The 18,973-nt window shown below is 38.6% G+C and overlaps 2 long non-coding RNA genes across 2 annotated transcripts in view; one reads left to right on the top strand and one right to left on the bottom strand.

The window, feature by feature from the left end:
• Window positions 1-18,973, bottom strand: part of LOC117977042 (uncharacterized) — a 400,174-nt gene that overhangs the window by 365,212 nt on the left and 15,989 nt on the right. The gene's annotated exons all lie outside the window — the stretch shown is intronic.
• On the top strand, window positions 6,074-8,925 carry LOC130541276 (uncharacterized). Its single transcript, XR_008955316.2, has 2 exons — window positions 6,074-6,396; window positions 8,654-8,925. It is a non-coding gene; the product is annotated as an uncharacterized LOC130541276 (long non-coding RNA).

The raw sequence follows: 18,973 nt of genomic DNA, 5'->3' as shown, positions 1-18,973 counted from the left end.
CATCAGTCATCACAATCCCAGATGTACCAGGACTATTCTCCTTGGGACACACACAGAGAGAAAGATGTTTTAAAAATAGACACGCATACTCAAGACAGGAAAAAAGAAACATCCAGTTTATCCAAATCCAAGACTTTTCTCTTGGCCACAATAGTGAAAGATTCTTAAGTTAGGCCGGGCACAGTGGCTCATGCCTGTAATCCCAGCACTTTGGGAGGCCAAGGTGGGTGGATCACCTGAGGTCAGGAGTTCAAGATCAGCCTGGCCAACATGGTGAAATCCCATCTCTACAAAAATACAAAAATTAGCTGGGCATGATGGCGGGTGCTTATAATCCCAGCTACTCAGGAGGCTGAGGCAGGAGAATTGCTTGAACCCAAGAGGTGGAGGTTGCAGTGAGCCGAGATCACACCATTGCATTCCAGCTTGGGTGACAAAGCATTCTGTCTCAAAAAAAAAAAAAAAAAAAAAAAAAAAGAAAGATTCTTACGTTAATATGCTTACTGCAGAGAGACTAGAAGTTGTTATTAAAATTACACACTTTAGCTTTTATAGATTCCTTAAAAATTTATGTCAAGGTTAACTATGTAGAAAATTCCATGATTTCTTTCTTATAGAAACATACAGGTTAATCTATTCTCAAATAGTACTTAGCCCTATCCTTTCATTTATTTATGAATTCATTCATTTAAAAACTATTAATTCAGTTCCTATTGTTCCCCAGGCTCTATCTTCATCTCTGCTGTCATGGAGCTTACATTCTAACGGGAGGTGACAGACAAAAAATAAATAACCTAGCATTTCTATAGTACAGCAGACAGTAAGAAGTGCTATGGAGAAAATTAGAAGACAGAAGACCGGTGAAAGGTATAAATAGGCTTCTGGTTAAATAGGTAATTTGAGAAGGTCTCACTAAAATAGTAACATTAGAGCAAAACCCAAAGGAAGGAAAGAAGTGGTTATTTGGAAATGTGGATAGGAAGCATTCCAAATAAAAGAACAAGCAAAGATTAAACACTCTGAAGTATCATCAGGTTTTCTTTAGTTGAGGAGCAGCAGAGATGCTGACATGGTTGGAACACTGAGCTGGGGGAGAGTGAGAGATGAGGTCAGGAAGGTAGCCATGAGCTTCATCATACAAGATCTTCTCAGCTATTGGAGGAACTTTTGCTTTCACTCTGAGTGACATGGGAAACCAATAGATGCTTTTGAAGAGAGGAGTTTCATGACGTGGCATAAAGTCTGAAGGTTTTCTTTCGAGGATTGTGTGGAGAATGTGCTGAGGCTTAAGGCAGGGGGCAGGAGCAGCATTGGGAGTGCCAGATGTACCAGGACTATTCTCATAGGAGGCAACTGCAATAATCTGGAAGAGAGATGATGGTAGCTCCGAAGCTGGCAAGAAGTGACTGTACTTTAGATACAGTTAAAGGTTGAGCCTATGAAATTTACAAGTGGATTAAATATGTTTGGGAGAGAAAGAGAGGAAGAAAGGATAAGTCCAAGGCTTTTATTTATGTATTTTGAGACAGGGTCTTACTCTGTCACCCAAGTTGGAGTGCAGTGGTGCAATTATAGCTCACTGCAACCTCAAATTCCTGAGTTCAAGTAATCCACCTGCTCCAACCTCCCAAAATGCTTGGATTACAGACATGAGCCACCACACCTGGCCAAATCCAAGGCTTTTAGCCAGAACTACTAAGAAGGCCTATGTTGCCATTTATGGAGAGGGAAGATCACATAACGAGCAGGTTTGGGGGAAAAAGTATTTCAGTTTTGGACATATTGTGTCAAGATGCCTATTAGACATCCCAAAGGAAATACACAAATCTAGAGTTCTAAGAAGAAACAAACTCCCTTATGCTATTTTATTATAATATATGACACTAGGCTGAACTGACTCTTTTTATCTATAATAATAAAGATTCTGAATTCTAGTTGTGGGAAACTGGAGAAACTACATTTCTTAGAATACTCTTTCTTAAGGTTTATTTCTGCCAAAGTGTGATACATATCGCAATGATTAAGTGCTAAACTGTGTGACACCTATTCTAAATGCTAAACCAGTGTACAGGGGAGGGAATTCATTGGGAATCAGAGTCATCAAGAGAAACTGCACTGTGAAGGGCGAGTGGTTTGGGAAGCATCATCCTGGGTGTGGCTAGGATTTTCTAGGGAGAGGACCAGCAGAAGCAAAAGTGCAGCAACAAGGAAGAACATACAGCAGGGATGCACTTGCAACGAAATGTCCCAAAGGAAGAAGGGCTTTCACCCAGTCTGGCATTCCTCAAACATGCAAATGATCCTTGGACTCTGGGATGTGAATTACCCATGCCACTGAATTTTTCAGAAAATTCCCAGAGAAATGGGGTCTCCCTGGGGAAAAAGATAAGCATAATCTTCCCAGAAAGCATATTTAATAGGGTCATGTGCTTTTAAATATTAAATTGATGCATTTTAATATTATTCTCAAATACTTTTCCCTTGCAACCTTCTATCTCCAAACCACTCTGGAGTAATGATATACATTTACATAGCATAATGGGAACCTAACTCCCTGGCAAGACTAAACTTGAAAAACAGATATTTGTAAACTTCCAGTTAGAATGTATCAAGGATCAAAATAGGCCGGTATGTTTTATATAACAGTGGTCCAGGCAAAAAAGTCAGTGCGTGTGTGAGGATGAAAGGGTATTATATTAGTATTTAGAGTGAAAATGCTCTGGCCACTTGAAGCAGAAGTATTAAAGAATATTAGATAGTTTATGAAATTGTCCGACAAGCCAGAGAATCAGGCTCAGAAGCAGCATCTCCACGAACAACTTGTAAATCATACCACCAGAATGCGCATTAAGAGTGATTCTGCTGCCATGGAGCAGAAAAGCCAGCAAGTACACCAGGACCTCTGTGACTCAGTAGCTCTCTGCTCTGTCGCCCATATTCACCGGGAAACCATGACAGACAGCACCTCCTTCTCCACACCTGTCTTCTAATTCCAGGTTTCACACTGATGGTGCCTCTAATAACTGAGTCTAGGTCACAGGCCATAAGGGAGACTAGAAAACCAAGTTCTGGCTTCTACTTTTGAGGACAGAAGGTGGGAAATGTAGAGGGGGGTGAGCAGGGAAACAAAGAAGCAATGCTGTTCAAAGATGCTGAACATCCATAAAAGGTATAAGTGTCCAAAATAGCGGGAAAGTTTCCCACAGGAGGCCACTGAATGGCAAAGGGATAGCAAAGAGAAGGGGGAGGGAGGAGGTGAGCAGGGTGACCATGGGCATCTTGGTGTTTCCACTCTCTGAACTTAGGCTTGGAATGCACAGACACATCAGATCATGAGGATGGGGCATATACATGGAGCAGCAGGACCCTCTGCCTCTAGTCCCTGTTTTCCTTAAATTGCCCCTGCAACAATCAGCATCCCAGCCATACTAACAGGGTGGGAAGCTTGGTCAAGGAGCTGTAATCCTGGCGCTGTTGCTTTTCTAGACCACTTTAGACTGAAAAGAATTAATTTTTTTCTTCCTATTCTGCAAGTTGGAGGCTAGAGAGGAAAATTGCAGGAGTTATAGATGAAATAAAGAAGATTAATTTTTCCAAGTTGTCATGAGAGTTGATTTTATGACTCTATCTGCACAACCAAAGAGGGAGGTTTGCACAAAGTGCTTTCAGAAATCATAACAAAGAAATAATCACAGACAGGGAAGTGATGGATCAGAGAGCAAGCCTCTGAAAACACTGTCTAACTTTTTACTTCCCGGAGAGAGGGTGTTGCTCCTAAAAGATGAAAAAAACGCCACCTGAGTCCCCAGAACCAGCAGCATGAAAGGAAAATGGTGGCAAAGAAAGCAGCTCAGTCCTGAGAGGCAGTTCTGGGACACTGTATTGGACCAGACCAAAAAGTTATGAGGGAGAGAGGTGGAAAATTGTTCAGAAAAGAGAAGTGGTACTGCAGTAGCTGGGGAGCAGGGTGCGGCTGGATTGGGAAAAGCCTGGGATGAAGGAGCTGCAGAGGTTCTTAGGAGTCAGGGAGAGAAAACGAGACTTGATGCAAGAGGAAATAGAAAGTGGCCAGGCGCGGTGGCTCACACCTGTAATCCCAGCACTTTGGGAGGCTGAGGAGGGCAGATCACCTGAGGTCAGGAGTTCAAGACCAGCCTGGCCAACATGGCAAAACCCTGTCTCTACTAAAAATACAAAAATTAACTGGGCATGGTGGCGGGCACCTGTAATCCCAGCTACTCGGGAAGCTGAGGCAGGAGAATTGCTTGAACCCAGGAGGCAGAGGTTGCAATGAGCCAAGATTGTGCCACTGCGTTGTAGCCTGGGTGACAAGAGCAAAACTCCATCACACACACACAGACAAAGTGAAAAGTGAGCAGAGTTTGTACTATCAGAAGACAATCAGGACAAAATAAGCGTTAAGGAAGTGTATGCTGCTGTGGGTCGAAGAGAGGAAAATGCAGACTGTAGGGTCTCTGACAGAATTCCTGGGGAGAACTGATATGACCTCCAGGAGAGTAAAAACAGTAGAAGGGGAAAAGAGGCCACATACATTTCAGAAAATGATGTCAGATGCTGTAGGAAGGTAGCGATCAGGAAGCAAAATGAGTAGACAATGACTTTGTGGGTTTAAGTGTCCTCAGTAGATAGGATGCTGGAGAAGGAACTGATTGTGACTTTTTTTGTGGCGAGGGTAGAGGCCCGGAAAATGATTGTGCTGAATTTGAAGTGATGGCCAAAAACCAAACTTTGTTTAATGAGGTAAATATGTTTAGAGTGCATGGATGTAGTCCAGGTCAGAGATCAGCAAAAATGTGCAGACCACCCTCGTGCGCAGATCTGCGGGACTACAGATTCCATAGCATTCTTCTTCCTCCGAGCTCACCAGGCTTCCTGCGGTGTTCTCCTTTCTTCCTTGTGGAATTATTTGTGGATAGGAATCTTGTGGAATTATTAAAACAGTTTAAAACACGAAGATTGGAAAACAGAAAACTTCAGCTATATGTCCCCAAATCACACAGAGTCTCCGCGGGAGAGAGACTAAAATTAGACTTCCTTGATCTCCTATTACATTCTTTCATAAGATCACTTGCCGATCAAAAAAAACCCTTTATTATGCAAACAGTGAGAAAAGAGTTAGAGAAAAAAACTATTCTTTTGGTAGTTTAATGTTGATGAAAGCACTTCTGACCAGAACTAAAGTCACTGCTACAAAGAGAACAGTCCCAGAATGCAGACAAAGCTAGGTCAATGAGACATGGGTTTAATTGTCTATATTTTGTTAACTGCACATTTTGCCTCTGTAAATGCTGCTGTTGCCCCACTTACAGGGTGCAGCACTCTCTCCTGTGAATTTCTCACTGGGTTAAGGAAGACAGTATCTGAATCTCTAATCTCTGATAGGTCATACAGTCACCCACTGTAGGCAATAGTCCCCTAAGGGGTCCCAGTCTCTCAGTATTGGATTCAGAAACCGTGTGACTGCAATTTAGCCATAAAAGTGATCCTGACTTTTTCATGAGCACAAAGCAGTCTGTGTGAAGGGTTAAGCTGGCTCGATTGGCTACATGTCCTAGTTACCTGGAATATGGTAGGCGTTCAAGGTCTGTTAAACTGAAGAAGAGGATTCTGTATGGCAGATATTAAACTGAGTGTGTTACGTAGATTATCTCATTTATAAGAATCACATAAGGTAGTGATTTGCCTCCAAATTTTTCAGCTGAGATCAAGACCTAGAAAGACTGCCTAACTTGGCCACGGTCCTATAAATAAACTTAGGTTGTCTACCACAAATACTCCATCTTTCCAGCATCCCAAGTTACCTCACATGCTCCTGGTCAGACAGATCATCCTACATTCAAATGAATGTAGATAAAAATGTCTCTGATATATTCTTTTCTTGAGTGAGGGTTTAGAAAAAGTGCAGGTTTGTGCTCAAAAATACCTATGTGAGCAAATAGGAAGCAATAAAATGGGGCTCTGTAGCCAATCCATGGTTGGTGATGTAATAATCACCTTTGTAAATTCACAGATTCTTGTATTTGGACAAACAATTGTTTGACCATGGGAAGATACGCTCCCAACATGTAGGTGGCCTCACCAGAAGGTAAAAATTGAAGAAAAAAATCATTCAAACACCCATATACTAGATCTTTCTCATTTAATCTTGAAGTTTCCATGTTGAGAGGAGTGAAAGGAGATTTCTGTACCCATTAGCCAAGATTGTCTGAAACAAATCCCAGGAAGATGTTTTGAAAGAAGAATACATCAGCCTTATGACTCAGTTCTCAGTAGCTTCTTCAGGATCTTTCTTTTAAAATATCATTTTAAAGTCTTGCATTATAGCACCAAAAAAGCTAAAAGAATGCTAAAATTGCACTAAATCCAACCACGCCAGTAAGTACAGCTATTTCCATTTATTCCTATTAGGAACTTGTGCATTCAAAAACATAATTTTATATAATTTAAACCATAGTATAAGCACAATTTGATTGTTTAACCTAAAATTACACAATAAATATTTTCTATGTTACAAAATAAGCCTCAAATCTATGATCTTAATGGCTGCATAATATAGTATTATAGTGCATGATATTGTCATCTATTTAACCATTCCTATACTGTTCAAATTGTTTCCAATTTCTCAGTATTGAAGACAATGCTAAAATGAAGACTCTTCATGTCCACAGCTTTTTCCTTCTTTAAGACTATTTTCTTAGGTTATATTGCCAGAAGTATGATTATGGAGTCAATTTCATATATTATAGAGTTTTTGATTCCAACTGATGTATTTCTTTCTAAAAATATCCTACTATTATAATATTGCTGTCTTCTGAGTGTATGTAAAACTTTCACCAAGATCTCACTGTTACTGTTACTGTGCAGAATTCCTATTTGGAAGCCCTAAACCCCAATGTGATAGTATTTGGAAATTAGGCCTTTGAGAGGTAATTAGGTTTAGATGAGGTCATGAGGATTGGGTCCCTATAGTGGGATTAGTGCCCTTACTTCTAAAAATAAAAAAATTAAAAAAAAAGACTCCAAACAGCTTGCTTCTCTGTCTCCAACATGCGAAGATACAATGAGCAGACAGCCATCTGCAAGCCAGCAAGAGAGCCCTCACCAGAAAGAGAATCTGCTGCCACCATGATCTTGGACTTCCAAGACTCCAGAACTGTGATAAACAAATATCTGTTGTTAAGCCACCTGGTCTATGGCATTTTATTACAGCAGCCTGAGCTGACTAATATGCATTATATTTTCTGTTTTCAAATCTGGTTGGTATAAAACCTTATTCCCTTTTCATTATTTGACTGACCCATTTGAACTCTAATCACATATTTACCTATTACTTCAATTTATATATAACGTTTCAATGTCTCTATTTGTAAGTGCAATTGAAAGTTGACAGAGGCTTCTGTGGGGATAAAATGAACAGTGGTACAGACTAGCCGTTATGGATAGAGATAGTATCTGTGAAGTGGGGGAGCAGGAGTGGGACAAAGGATTTAACTTATATTTTCTTACCTTATTAATTCATAATTTGTGGCATCTGCAATGTGGTAGGTATTGTAGTAGGTGCATAGAAACAGAACAGCAGAGAAAAATAGGTTTCCTGCTCTCACATACCTTAGAATATAGTGAGGGAATCAAATAAGAAAAAAAGGAAATTATAATACCATATGAGAAGTTTGTGTTGAAAATAAGTTCAGGGACTAAGGAAGCACAATGAGGGAGGAGCCAAATCAAGTATTAACAGGGAAAGGAAGGCATTCAGTTAGAGGTGACATCAAAATGGAAACTGGGCAAGCTAAAGTTGGAAAGATGAAGAGGAAAGCAGGGTATGGTGGCTTACACCTGTAATTTTACCTACTCAAGAAGCTGAGGTGAGAGAAACCCTTGAGCCCAGGAGTTTGAGACCAGCCTGAGCAACATAGCAAGACCCCATCTCTAAAAACATATATACATACATACATACAACATAATAAATAAAACTAGCCAGGTGTGGTGGCACAGGCCTGTAGTCCCAGCTACTAGGGAGGCTGAGGTGGAAGGCTTGAGTCCAGGAGTTTGAGGCTTCAGTGAGCCATGATCATGCCACTGCACTCAGACTGGGTGACAGGATGAGACCCTATCTCTAAAAAAATAAGAAAGAAAGATGAAACAGGAGCATGGAAGAAGACAGGATATAATGGGGGGACTAGAGAGAGTTCTAAGTAGAGGCAGATAACATGGGCAAATGCTCAGAAGCAAAAGAGAGCTAGCCTAAGTGTGGAAAGGAATACCATAATATGGCTTACCAGAGCTTCCAGCAATCAAATATGGGTGAGATGATTCCCAGATCCTTTATCCCACTCCCGCCCCACAACCTCATGGATGCCATCTCTATCTGTAGAGGCCAAACTGCACCACTGTTCATTTTATCCCTACATAGCAACCTCTGCCAATTTTCAATTGCACTTGCAAATGGAGAAATTGAAAACCTGTGTTGCTTCTGGGTTGATATGGAGTGATAAGCCGGGAGCATCTGACTGGGCATGTTTTTCTTCATGTGTTGGAACAGAAATGAATCTGCATAGATAGGCAGCATACAACAAATCGCAAACCCAGCAGTGACTATAAAAGCATGGTCTTTCTTGTGTCTCCACCCCAGGCAAGCCTGCTCAATTCATTTCTTCAGACGTCACTCCGAAATTGCCAGGGTGGTTTCCCACTGACAGACTTCATCGCTGTGCTGCACATCTCTTCACTACAAATGGGGAGATGAGACAGAGACAAAAAGAGAAATGGATTTACTGTGCTGGGGAAGTTAAGCACACACTGGGTTGGAATTTCATTTCCACTGAATTAGAAGCTCTGGCTCAGCACGGATGACACAGTGATGCTCCTTTAATAACACAAAATAAATAAAACATGGAAAAGGTTTTCCAGTTTGTTTTGGGGGACGTTCATGCACACATTCTCTGCCTCTCTCTCTCTAGGAACATTGGACACTCTCTTATTGCCTTTGTGCTACTTCAAAGCTGCAAAGATTGACCTTAGCCTTAAATAAAGTCAGAAAATGCTTGAATCCCTGGGGAAACAACCCATAAAGCCTCAACAAATCCATCATTTTATCAAGTCCCAAGACCTGGGGAGAACAGACAACACATCAAGCTTATAGCACCTTGGGTTGGGTGATCCTTGGGACACATCTGCTCTGTGAGACTAGAGATGTGCCTGAGAGAGGACAGGTAAGTCCTGTCTGAGCAGCATTCTCCTGCGGGCCCAGAACAGCTTCAGGAGCTCCTATGCAGGTCAAGGGTTGTTGTGGTGGCCTGGCAAAAATTACCATGTAATTTCTAATCCTGCCCTTTGCTCATTCCAGCCCCAGGGAGGTCACCATTTTTCAGGTGTTCTCACCTTATCTCAAGCTCATTCCCCAACTAGCAAAGGGATTTTGAAAGGCATTGGAAAATACAGTGGCTTTCTGGGTTTTGGGTGTTATTTTTTTGCTTTAACATAAGATATCTTTTAAGTACTGTATATGTGTTACTGATAGAAGGGTGTTTTATGTAAGGTACTCCTTAAAAACCCAAAATTCAACAACTTTCACCAAGAGGTGTACCACTATCACTTACCAACTTTGAGGCACTGCCTCCTTTAACCATTTTCTGACCTCATTTTCTCCTGATATGATTGACCAGGTATTTTGCTATACTCAACAAGTCCTTTTTTTTTTTTAATAGCACTGTAACCCTTTCTTGAATTGATCCATTTACATGTCTAACTTTCCTACTAAACTATAAGCTACTTGTGGCTGGTTGCATTTTCCAACGATGGCCATGAAAGTATCTCCTATTATTCTACAGTGTGACCTGACACACCTTCCATTAAGAGATAGGATCTATGTCCTCTTCCTTAGACTCTAGCTGGGCTTGTGACTTGCATGTAACCAATACAACGCAGTGGAGTGATTCTGTATGACTTCTAAGAAAAAGTCAGAAAAGATTATACAACTTTCTTACAGTTAGGACATCCTCCTTTGGAATCACATAGGAAGTTCGACTACTGCATGGCCACCATGCAGTGAGGAAGCCCAAGCACATAAGAGGCCACATGAATGCTGACAAACAGCCCCAGCTGATGTCCCAGCCCACTGAGTTAATCTACTGCCAGAAATATGACTGCCAATTATACCTTCACATGGTGTTAGCTCTCAGCCATCTGGTCACCCCCAGCCTTGAGTTTTGTCAGCTGAGGCCAGACATTGTAAAGGAGAGCCACACTATCCTCACCATACCCTCTCTGAATTCCTGATCCACAGAATCTGTGAGCAAAATTTATAAAGCATGGCACTTTAAGGAGGTTCATTATAAAGCACTAGTTAACTAGAATACTACCAAGATAGAAACTATACCATCTATGTTTGTATTCTTAAAGTAAGGGTTCAATAAATGTTGATTGTATGAATGAATGCATATTGTTAAACAAACAAAAAAGCATGTGCAATCATGAACCCAGATGTTACATGTGCTAAGAGTAAACCTCACAACAAAGAACATCTTCTACAATGTTAAGCCTTAGGGGAACTGGGAATAAAAGCTAAAATATCATTAGAACTTATCAAACAAATCTGCCTGCTGCTGGTCAGAAATAGGCCTTGCTTTAGGGTGATACATATTTGCAGCTTCAAAAGAATGTTCTTTGTTGATATTTAATAATGTATAGATTCCTCACTTTGCAGTTTATCTTATGGTTTCTTTAATTTGGGTTGGGATTGCAAAGGAGCAGAGTGAAAATCAGGTATGATACATTTCTCATCTCTCTTGGATACATTCCCAGAGGTTCAGACTGAAATGACTCAAGGTCTTTTTCTATAAAAACAATTTTGAAACAGATCGCTAACTCTTTGGTATTCACTGATTGAACAATAAAAATATAAGTTTTCTTTTAAAGGGTGAGAGGGATAAAGGAAGAGAAGAAAGAAAGAGATCCAGTTAATCACATTAGTTTCTGAACACATCCCTGTGAAGTGATAGGAATTGAGGACAAAGGAGAGAAACAAAAATGGAAAAAAACACAACCGCCACAAGCAGTTAGGACTATGGTTTTGTTTTGTATTGTTTAAATTTTTTTTCTCATTCCTTTATCCTGGGATAATTAGACACTGGACTGCATCTAATGAGAATGGGCTAGGAGACTTTTGTACTTGGGATTCTGAGTTGGACCACTGCTCCTATGTAAACTTCTGTAACTGGGGCTATGGATTCTGTGATGTTGGGGAACTAGTCTGCTAGGTAGAACAAAGGTTTTATTTGCGGCATGGCAGTTTCATTAAATAAATCATACATTCATGCAGGCAAAGGAAATTAACAAGAAACTTTGCCTAGGAGGTTAGACATATTCTGCAGCACTTCAAATAAACTGGAGTGCACTTTGCAATTCAGAAGATGTATATATGCTGGAATGTGCAAAGGCAACACTATTTAATTTACACATATATATAGTGATAGCTGTATACAAATATTTGTGTACATATATGCATATGCATACAAATTTAATCTTAATGTGTATATACATTTTTAATCTTCTTTACAATGGAGAGGTAAAAAAAAATCTGTACTTCTTATGCTTGCAACACACCACAAGCCTGTGAATCATCTTTGTTCCTTTAACAGTCATCTAAGTGATGATGGGAGTTGTATGTGGTACTAGGAAAGCAAGGAAAACAAAACATGATTCCTGTTCTTGGGCACCTCAGTTCTAATTGGATAATGGAGAACACTCAAGCTGGCCTTAAGGCAAATTGTATCTGTGCGATATATCCCGTGATATCAGAATTGCAGTTAACTCAGGAAGCATTTTATTAAGCACCTATTATTGCCAGTACTGGGCTTAATGTTGGAATTACAAAAAGGATTAACAAAAGCCCTTCCCTCCAATAGATTATAATACAAAAAAGGGAAATAGAAATGCAAACAAATAATTGTAATCCAGTGGGAGATGTGCAAGAATAGAAATTTGCATAACATGGAAGTCAGCATGCAGGAGGAAGGGATTAACTTTGACTGGAGTGTAAAAGAAGAGGAGATGGCTGAAGGCATAGGAAAGCCTCAGTAGACAGTGACATTGAAGCTGGGTTTTGAAGAATAAATGGAAGTTTCCAGGGGGAAATCATTAGTGAGATATTTCATGTGGAGAAAGCAGGATATGAAGTGATATAGTGATACTATTTTACGTAGCATGCTTTGTTCAGAGAACTTCAAATATTGTTCATCATTGCTGGAGTGAAAACAACGTGTGAATATGGCACAGGTTGAAGGCAAAGAGAATAAAGGAGAAAAGAAAATGAAGTGAAGTAAGTGGGAAAAAGGGCTGGAGAAGTAGGGAGGAAGGAAGCCATACATTCTTCTGAATGTAAATAGATGAATGGTAAAGCAGTGGATGAAGAATGTTGACTGTGATACCCATTGATACGGTTTGGCTCTGTGTTCCCAAACAAATCTCATGTCAAATGATAATTCCCATGTATCGAGGGAGGGACCTGTAATCCCCATATGTTGAGGGAGGGAGGTGACCGGATCATGGGGGCAGGTTCCCCCATGCTGTTCTCATGATAGTCAGTGAATTCGCACAAGATGTGATAATTTTATAAGTGTTTGGAAGTTTCTCCTTTGTTCTTTCCTGCTGCCTTGTGAAGCAGGTGCCTGCTTCCCCTTCTGCCATGACCGTAAGTTTCCTGAGGCCTTCCCAGCCATGCCGAACTGTGAGTCAAGCTTCTTTCCTTTATAAACGACCCAGTCTTAGGGAAGCCCTTTGTAGCAGTGTGAAAACAGACTAATGCATCCATAAACAATCTTTCTCCCTCACCTTCAGGTGGCAAGGAGTTGGAACGCATCGCTAAGAGTTTGAAAACCAGTAACTCTAGAAGAGTGAGAAGCAGCAAAATGTTTATCCTGAAGAAGAAATGATCTAGTTCAACAATGTTAGCTGTCTTCAAATATTTTCAGAAGAGCAATTAGATTTATTTCAGGCACCTTTAGAGGGCTGGACTAAGAATAATGAGTGAGAAGGAAGTCAGACGTACTTTGACTCCATAAAAGGCAGAACTTTCTAACAGTCAGAGCTGTCCAAAGATTTTCTGGGCTATGTTGAAAGTTGGTAAGCATCCTATAGCTGAAGTGTTCGAGCAGAGGCATGCATGTTCCAACTGTCAGGGATGTCGTCCAGGCAATTACTACATTGAGAACATGTCACCTTTTTTCTCTAAGGTTTCTTCCATGTCAAAGATTCCATGATGAAGGTCACAAACACAAATATATTTAAATATACTTAAGGATAACATCAATAAGTAAAGTGTTCACATGAGAAAATAGGGAGTTCAAGAGGTTGTGGCTAACTGTACACAGTATATAATAATGTTCACATTTCTTTAAAAAAAATAAAAGAAACTACATAGAAGTCAGACAAAACCAGTCTGTGGACCTAATTTGACCTGCTGGCCTTCAATTTGTACTTTCTATTTTACAAGTCTTGAGGTCTAGGTTCTGGTCTAAGTTCTGTGACTCATTGGCTTTCTATAATCCTTGATCCTAGGCCAGCTCTCCCATTGCAGATCAGTTTCCTCATCTCTTCCATGAGGGCCATAGATAATCTTTGAGTCAGGCCTCAGCTCTGATTTTTCTCCCAGCTGCAGGCAAAAGCAGATACCCAGGAGGACAGAATACAAGCTTGGTAGGCAGGAAGCGTTACTCTTGTGTGTGTCTTTACTATTTAAAGTGTTCTGTTTACTTACAGAGCTTTGTGTCAGAATGAATAGAGATGAGATCTTTGTAAGTATGGACTATGTCTTAATCATCTTTCTTGTTCCTTTATTCTATTTTTATTATTAAAAATATAGTAAAATATACAGACAATAATCAACCCATGTACCTCCCACCAGAATATATTATCATATGTGCATTATCTTTATCTAATAAATATTAAATATGTGACTAAATCCTGGTATGTCTCTGAAGTCTTATTCACTTCCCTCCCTCTCCAGAAGCAACCATTATTAAGTAAGTTTATGCCCTAGACTCACGTATTTCTACTTTGAGTACCATAAACAACGCATAGTATTTTTTATGCTCTAATAACTTAAATAAATGGTGTAATATTCCACATATATATAGGGACTACATAGTACTTCTTTCATTCAATAGTACAATCTTAGAGATCCATCCAATTTGATGCATACAAATTTAATTCATTAATTTTAATTGCTAAAGAGCATTATATCCTACTAATACATTGCAGTTTATTTTTTTTTTTGCTCCCTGAACTCTTTCCAGTTCTCTATTTATAGTTCAAAATCACATTGAATATCCTTACACATGTTTCCTTTGCATGTGACTATACCTGGAAGGTGAAATTTCTGAGTCATCAGGTACATGCTGTGCCAATTTTACTAGATGCAGCCAACTTGTTTCCAAAGTGTGTGTACCAATCTATACTCCCTTCAGCAGGATATATGAATCCCCCTTTTTTGTCAAATCTGGGCAACATTTGGTATTTCTTAGACTTTTAAAAATTTTGCCCATCTGATGGTTGAGAAACCTCATTGAGGTTTTAAATTGCATTTCCCTGATTAGTGAGGTTGAGTATATTTTCATATTTATTGGCAGTTCTGGCTTTCTCTTCCATGAATAACCTGCTGAAATCTTTTGCCTTCTGTTCAATTGAATGATCTGTCTTTTTCTTTTCTCTCTCTCTTTTTTTGGAGTTACACTCTGGAGCCAATCACCATGAGTTCCCATTATAAATGTGCCACTTAATAGCTATGTGTACTTGGGGATGTGACTTAACCTCGCCATGGCTCACTTTCTTCAGCTCTAAAATGGAAAAAAAAAAAAAAGTAGTATCTCATAGGATTATTGTGGCAGTTAAGAGAGTTAATACATATTAACCTGTTAGAAGAGATCCTGGCATATAGTAACTGCTTAATAAAGGTTAGCTATTATTATCATCCTCAAGGAGGAAAAGTGTTCTTTATGTATTCCAGACTGATTCTTTGTCTATTAAGTATGTTACAAAAAATCTTCTTGTCTTTTAGGTTTGTAAACTATTGTCATGCATGTATTTGAAATGTTAGTGTAAATTTATCAATTTTCTTTATAATTTGTTCTTTTTTTCTATGTAAACATATTTTTCTTCACAGGATCATAAAGTTGTGCTCCTATTTTAACTTTTACAACTTTTTTTTAATTTAAGCCTTTATCTACCTTTGTTTTTATATAGAGGTAATTCTCTAATTTTCTTTTCATACAGATAAATTTTTCGGATTTTTTGGGGTTTTTTTGTTTGTTTGTTTTGTTTTTGTTTTTGTTTTTTTGAGATAGAGTCTCGCTCAGTCACTCAGGCTGAAATGTAGTAGTGCAGTCTTGACTCACTGCAACCTCTGCCTCCCAGGTTCAAGTTATTCTCCTGTCTCAGCCTTCCAAGCAGCTAGGACTACAAGATAGAGCCACCATACCCAGATAATTTTTATATTTTTAATAGAGATGAGGTTTTACCATGTTACCCAGGCTCATCTTGAACTCCTGGCCTCAAGTCATCTGCCCACATCAGCTTCCCAAAGTGCTGGGATTACAGGCATGAGCCACCACACCTGGTCTCATACAGATAACTATTTAAATAAATTTTGATTTGTGAAGCCACTTCTCTCATAAATCAAGTTCCCATATACCCCAGGGTCTATTCCTGAGCTCTTAAGTCTATCTAATTAACATATTTTTAACCCTGTAAAATACCACACTGTTTTAATTACTACAGCTTTAAATCAGTTCCTGAAATTCAGGAGAATAACTCCTCTTAGTTCTTGTTCTTTACTGTCCTGCCTATTCTTGAACATTTACTCATAAACAGGAATTTTAAAATAAGTCCATCATGGGATTACACCTGTAATCCCAGCACTTTGGGAGGCTGAGGCAGGAGGATCACTTGAGACCAGGAGCTTGAGGCCAGCCTGGCCAACGTGGTGAAACCCCATCTCTACTTAAAAATAGAAAAATTAGCTGAGCATGGTGGCACCTGCCTGTAATCCCATCTACTTGGGTGGCTGAGGCACGAGAATTACTTGAGCCTAGGAGGCAGAGGTTGCAATGAGCTGAGATCGTGCCCCTGCACTCTAGCCTGGGTGATAGAGAGAGAGACTCTGTCTCTAAATAAATAAATAAATAAAATAAATCCATCAAATCCATGGAAAATAATTTCATTGGGATTTTTACTGGAATTACATTGAATTTATAGATCAATGTGGGAAATAATTTATAGCATATATTCATGATGTTGAACTTGCATATCCATAACCAAGCTCCTTTTTGACTTTGTATAGTTGTGTAATTTTCTTCATAAAAGTATTAAATACTATTTGTTAGATTATTTTTGCCCTAGGCACTGTGTAAATTTGAATGCAATTGTGAATGAGATCTTTAAAAAAATAACATTTTCTATTTTCCAATTATTGTTAAATAAAATCTCACTAATTATTTTTGTATGTTGATCTTATTTCCGGCAATTTTCCTGAACTTTTAAAATTCTAAATAGTTAGTCTATGAATTATTTTTGCATTTTGTATGCAAACAATGATACCATCTGCAAATAACAATTGTGCTTCTTTTTTTCAAATAATTATATCACTTATTTCTTTTTATTGCATTTTTGAATTGGTTAAAACTTCCAGTAATTGCTACATAGAAGTGGTTTTAGTGAATAATTTATTGTCTTGAGTTTAATGTGAATGCTTCTAAAAATCTGACCATAAAGTATGGCATTTTCTGTGGGTTTGGGATAGATGCTCTTTACAAAGTTAAGGAAGTTTTTTTTCCCCACTACTAATGTACTGGTCTTTTCCTTAATTTATGAATGAATATTGACCTTATAAAATATTTTTCTACATTCGTTGAGATGCTCACGTTTTTGTCTTTTTTTTTATGTGTTGAATGAAGATTTATAGATCTTTTAAATGTTGACATATCTTTGTATACTTGGGATAATCTGTTTTATCCTGATGTACTATAAATCCAATTCTGGGTTTGCTAACATGTTATAATTTGTTCATCCATGCTATAGTGAGATTGGACAATATATCTCATTTCTTATACTTCCTGTGCCTAATTTTGATATCAAATAATAGGTAGTTTACTCTCTTTATTAATTTGCTGAAAGAGATTGTATCAGAAAGGAATTATAAGCTTCTGATTTGTGGTAAAAACTTCTCTATAAAATTATGTGGGCTTGGTGCCTTTTTAGGGAGAATTTTTGATTACTAATTAATTTTTGTTATAGATCATTATTTTTCTAATATAGGTTTGTGAAGGCCCAACTGTATTAATTATATTTTACTGTGTCTTATACTTTGGTAAGATGAAATGTTCTGTATGATATCAATTATTTGGACATTTTTTAGACCTTTTATAAACTAAAACGTGACCAACTTTTTAAAAAATGATACATGCATATTTAAAAACCATATGTGCTCTTTACTCCTTACATAAGAATATAGTTATGTTGTATTACGGTGTGTTACATTATATTACCATAGAGAAAATAGCTATTTTATTCAAATCTTTAGCATCTTTACTAACATTGACTTCTTGATCTATCAGTTTCTAAAATAGGTGTTAAAATTTTTACGCAAGTATTATGTATTTACAAATGTCTTCATGTGATTCTATCAGCACTTATTTTATAAATTTATAAATGTATGATATGGTTTGGCTGTGTCCCCACCCAAATCTCACCTTGAATTGTAAAAATCTCCACATGCCAAAGGTGGGGCCAGGGAGAGACAATTGAACCATTGGGGGAGTTTCCCCCATACTGTTCTCATGGTAGTGAATAAGTCTGACAGATCTGATGGTTTTATAAATGGGAGTTCCCTTGCACAAGTTCTCTTGACTGCTGCCATGTAAGACATGACTTTGCTCCTCCATCACCTTCTGCCATGATTGTGAGGCCTCCCCAGCCATGTAGAACTGTGTGAGTCAATTAAACCTCTTTCCTTTATAAATTACCCAGTCTAGGGTATGTCTTTATTAGCAGCATGAGAAGAGTAAGACTCTATATATATATATATATATATATATATATATATATATATATATAAAAATTCATGATAGTTATAGTTTCAGTTATAGTATCAGTATATAATGTTTGATACAGCTTAAGTTCTCTGAGAGGCAACCATGAAGATGGTGATTAACATGTAAGATGTTTATTAGGTGGGACTCCTGGGATCAAAACCTGTAGAAGAAAAGGAAAAAAAAAAAAAAACACGTTTGGGCAGAGGGAGAAGTTGAGCTGTGATGCAGTCTCAGCAGAGACCTAAGATGACCCCATGAAGAGCTCTGGAGCTGGGATGGTCCTTTAGAGCTTGCCCAGTTAAGGCAAGGGTTCCAGGACTTTATACCCTCTGGATGATCAGTCACTAGATGTGGACTTCTCTGAAAGAAGTGTGATTTGGGGTGAGACAGTTTTTTTAGTAAAGGCAATCTCTCAGGAGAAGTTTACAGCTAAGGACTGCCTTTCATCAGCACTTCTAGAAGCTGGGGGAGTATGTCCTTAATTAGTAAAAAGGATTCTGGAGGCATATTATAGTACTCACCACAGACAACACCTTAAGTGCCTGGATTCACTTACTCATATAGGTTCTGGCAGTGACTCTTCTAACAATCCAGTGGAAAAACTTAGAAAAGAAAAAAAAATGTGATGATAAACTACAGTCCCCATCACTTTTGCTTATCTCAAGTCCAGAAATGATCTTTGTTATCTCCCTTCTCTACCACTTATTATAAATTCCCCTTACCCCTAGCTAGCACCTCTGGTGGTCTTGGAGACTTGCCTGGTGATGTGAACTAGATCTTCAACCATGTGCAGTCTAATTCCCTTCCTCATTACCATTACCTTTTCAGACCAGAGTTACTGTATTTGTGCAATTATTGTCAAAACA

This window comes from Pan paniscus, chromosome 1 (assembly GCF_029289425.2).
Source record: "Pan paniscus chromosome 1, NHGRI_mPanPan1-v2.0_pri, whole genome shotgun sequence".
Classification (NCBI taxonomy): Eukaryota; Metazoa; Chordata; class Mammalia; order Primates; family Hominidae; genus Pan; species Pan paniscus.
Note: the sequence above shows the minus strand (reverse complement) of the source record. Positions and strands in the feature narration are given on the sequence as shown.